The sequence below is a fragment of the Branchiostoma floridae genome, chromosome 17 (assembly GCF_000003815.2).
Source record: "Branchiostoma floridae strain S238N-H82 chromosome 17, Bfl_VNyyK, whole genome shotgun sequence".
Classification (NCBI taxonomy): domain Eukaryota; kingdom Metazoa; phylum Chordata; class Leptocardii; order Amphioxiformes; family Branchiostomatidae; genus Branchiostoma; species Branchiostoma floridae.
The window spans coordinates 17,823,216-17,827,429 of record NC_049995.1 but is presented as its reverse complement, the minus strand read 5'-3'; the positions used below and the strand labels follow the sequence as shown (position 1 = coordinate 17,827,429).

General features: G+C 43.8%; 2 long non-coding RNA genes across 2 annotated transcripts in view; both read right to left on the bottom strand.

Moving 5' to 3' along the window:
* The window catches only part of LOC118404174, a 3,043-nt gene extending 2,684 nt beyond the window's left edge, over window positions 1-359 (bottom strand). Inside the window, exon 1 of the long non-coding RNA XR_004829759.1 lies at window positions 255-359. This is a non-coding gene — a long non-coding RNA (uncharacterized LOC118404174). The remainder of the gene's footprint in view (window positions 1-254) is intronic.
* A 987-nt stretch (window positions 360-1,346) lies between these two features.
* Window positions 1,347-3,782, bottom strand: LOC118405103. Its single transcript, XR_004829842.1, has 3 exons — window positions 3,644-3,782; window positions 2,805-3,023; window positions 1,347-1,432 (listed from the first exon to the last, which is right to left on the bottom strand). It is a non-coding gene; the product is annotated as an uncharacterized LOC118405103 (long non-coding RNA).
* Between the last annotated feature and the right edge of the window lie 432 nt (window positions 3,783-4,214).

The following is a 4,214-nucleotide window of genomic DNA, read 5'->3' as shown; positions in this document are numbered from 1 at the left end:
ATGCAGACCGCCACCGGTCGCACGAACGAAAAGTATGATATAAAAGACACAAGACTAAATGAAACATTCATCAGCCTATTTGTCTTTTACTTTTTATAGCAACTTGTATTTTTGTTCTTGCAAACAGCTCAGCCAGGCTCCGGTTTGGAAAGGTGACTCTAACATGAACAAAGCATTTCCACCTAAATATGAAATAATGGTAAGGTAATAAGTGAAAAATTTCGCTCCGTTATTAAAAAATAAATTGGGCTTACCGAACAATGCAGTACTTTGCAAGGTAGTCGAGCGGGTCATCGTCCGGAAGTGCGTCATCAAGTACGTCATCGCCCACGTGACCTTTGGCGCTTCTACTTCTCGGAGCGCTGTGAACAGGTCTGGATAGAAATGGCGGTTTTGGGGAAAATGTTTAAGTTGAGTGAGTATCTTGTTGAAGTCCTTTATTTTGATCAGTAGATAGTTTTAAAGAGCATTTCCAGATAGATGTGCAAACGTTAGCTGCCGCGCCGCGTGCCTGCGAAGCTGGTGCACTCTCATTGCACTTGCGTTACTGCTGGGTTCGAAAGATACATTTCAGAGATAAAGAACGAATTTTCTTACTTTTTGTGTATTTTGTCGTCTTCTAAGTCATACTTTTACGTATTACGCAATGTCTAAATTATTTTAAAAAATCGGAGAAAATAACAAAACAGTGACGCAGTGAACGAACCCCGCATTGACGCAAGCTTGACGCCAGTGCGGTGAGAGTGCATCTTTACGCCGAAGGGCGGATATACCGCCTTTATTGCACAGTGATTACATCATTTACCCGGACTCCAGGAAGAGTAGTGACTAGGGCTGGGTATCGGTACAGCGTACCGGTACAAAACCGGTTTTTCTTATTGGACCGGTCCAGAAAAACCGGACCTGAAAAAATTAGGAGGACCGGATGTTGGACCGGTTAGAAAATTAACATATTATTTGATCAGGCATTCACACGTTTTGGCGCTTGCAGGTGGAAGAAAATAACAAGAGTGAAGTAGAGTAGAGTTTATAGTCATTTCTACCAAGTTTTACAGTCAATCGTACAGGTGCAGTTAGCGTTGTAGGATTTAAAGACGCCAGTGTAAGTCTTATACTCCACCAAACAGATTTCTTTGTAGTGAAATGGACCATTGGTATGAGTTATACTGAATCAGGTTCAGGTCCGGACCTGGACCTGATCCTTTGGACCTGAACCGGACCTGGACCTGAATTTTCTGTACCGGTACCCAGCCCTAGTAGTGACGTATCAGTCACTAATGGAGACCCTGGCAAATGAGGTGTGCAATAAAACGACCTCTACTGTACAACTTAAACAGTAAACGTACTTGATGAGATCTCTCCATGTTTTCGGCTTGGGTTTCGGTCTCCGCTTCATGGTGGTCTTCGCTGATTGAACGCTCTCTTCGGAGCCCTGTGCGAAATCAATCATAGGGTTTGACAGGGTGTCTTCATCCGTCATTCAAACACATGTCTTACTTTTGTTTTCTTAAAGAAGTGGATATTAATCATCAGTATGTAAGATTGATTTGACAGCGAAGTATCAATTCAAAAGAAACTTTTAATTTTGATTTTAATTGTCTCTTTTGGCACCAGTTCTGATCTTTAGATTTAGCTCTGCAATCTTGAGTTTAAAGACGTATCGACATTGTAGTTAAGTTAAACCCTTCCCGCGCCAAGGGCGGTGCCCATTTCTGGCGCATAGGGCGGTGCCCATCTCTGTTTCGTTAGCCCTGGGCCACACACAACGCAATCACTACGACATAGTAGAGAGAAAGATAAATGGTGTTTCCTTGCTTGCAAATTTCGCATGCTTTACACCCAGGGTTGTAGCCAGCACCTGTCCTTCAGTCATTTCTGCACGTATAAGTTTTTTTGTAACAAACCTACGCAATTCAGGGTATATCATGTGTGTATTTCCCTGCCTATGTACGTTTGAGGAAGAAATAAAAATAAACATTTGAAGGAATTTTGCAGCTGGGGACTGAAAAAAAGTTTTCCCCATTCCGTCCCCTGGGACGTACAAACATTGATATGTAAAGATATAAAAAAAACCTGAAACCCATGTGTTCTTCTTCACCAAAACAGATGCCATCGAAGAGCTTAGCGTACAAGCAAAATTTGCACCTCAAAATGCAGAAAATAGTTTTTCAGAGGGTCTTGATTTAAAAATTTTCTGGGACCCAGACCCCCTAGAAATGACGCGCAACGTCACGCCATGCCTTCGGTGCTCGATAGGATTCCCATTCAAAATCGAGGGGACTGAAAATTATTTCAGGCTGGCTACAACCCTGTTTACACCTATTCTATTCATCAGCGAGTTGTACAAAGGGCTGTCGGGGATTACAATATATCACATGCCAAATCAATCAACCATTTCATCATAGAGTAACATTTACAGCAATCAATTAGCACGTCTGTTTTACACAAAGAAAAATGTGATTTAGGTTACGTATCCAGATGAAAAGATACGCCAAATGTTAACACTAACAAGTAACTGGATATGGTATTGAAAACAGCCAGACGTTTCAGATAGCATCCATTATCTTTCGTCAGTGACACTAACGAAAGATTGTGGTTGCTTAGTGAAACGTCTGACTATATCATATCATATCATATCATATCTCTCTTTGTCAGTGTGTACCTTCTGCTCGACGATTTCTTCCGCTTTCTGCTTCTTCGTACCCTCGCCCTCCACCGATAAGTCCGGCAGGTTGGGTAGTGGAGGGAGCTCAAGAGAGATTCCTGTATATATCACCATTACGAGTTTTAAATAAAATGTTAACCTTCTGCTCGATGTTTTCCTCAGATTGCTTCTCCTTTGTATCTTCACCCTCCGCCTGTAGGTCCGGCAGGTTGGGTAAAGGAGGGAGTTCCACCGACCCGACTCGGTCCGTCCGCTCCGAGTCCGGGCTAGCCGACGTCATGTCCGGGCTAGGTGACGTAGTCTCTCGGTCAGACGGCTGGGGGGACGGGGGAAGGGGCGAGGTCTCCTCTAGCGGGGGCTGGGGATACAAAAGACTTTTGTAAGGTACATTGGACCCCAGTATCTCCACGTTAATATGCACTACAAGGTGTAAAGGCTCCAGTATCTCCGACGCACTATGGTGTAAAGCTTAAGGACTCTAATATCTCTAGGTTAAAACGCACTTTCAGGTGGAAAGACTCCTGTACCTCAAAGTACTCTAGAACCAACCGCAAGTCCAACTACTCTGGTTGCTCCTTGAATATAACATTGTATCGCCTGCCCTAGAGAGAAGCGAAAGGGGACTTGCCACGCTATTAAGCCCCCTTTACAAATCAAGAATTTAGCTCGGCCGAGTTGACGGCGAGCTCTAAATTATGAGGAGGAATGACCCTGATGCCTACGAACAAATGGCAGAGTTTCTTCGTCGGCATCAGGGTCATACCTCCTCGTAAATTAGAGCTCGCTGACAACTCGGCCGAGGTAAATTCTTGATTTGTAAAGGGGGCTTAAGGACTGCTGGACAATTAAGACAATGATAACGTTTAGTCACAGGTTAGTTGGGCAATCCTGGCTGTGCTTGCTGAACTGCTAAACCAATAAATAAAATGAAATAAGTACAGCACCAAAATGTACGATTTACAATAAGGCCTCGCGTACCTCCTTAAGGAACTCAATCTGCACAGGTTGGCGCTTCCACCTGACGTGTTTTCCCTGTTTCCGCGCGATGTCCGCCCTCCTCCGAGAGTGCGCATAGCCGGTGTCATCCGACAAGGTTCCTGGAAAACAAGTTAAAGATCTTAGGCCTAGGGAAAAAATCCTGTTTCCTTACCCATCCTAGATCCTATATTAAAAAAAAAATGCCGACCCTAGTCTTTTTTGAGCGGGCATAGCCGGTGTCATCCGACGAAGTTCCTAGCAAACAACAGTTAAAAATCTTAGGCCTAGGAAAAAATCCTGTTTCCCTACCCATCCTAGATCCTATAAAAAAAAACCTGCCGACCCTAGTCTTTGTTGAGCGGGCATAGCTGGTGTCATCCCACGAAGTTCCTAGCAAACAACAGTTAAAAATCTAAAAATCTGTTTCCCTACCTACCATAGAAAAACCTGCCGACCCTACACTATTTTGGTTGGGCATAGCCGGTGTCATCCGACGAGGATCCTGGCAAACAACGGTTAAATATCATCATGGAACTCATCTATGCTGGTAGTAATCATAGTACAATGCTTA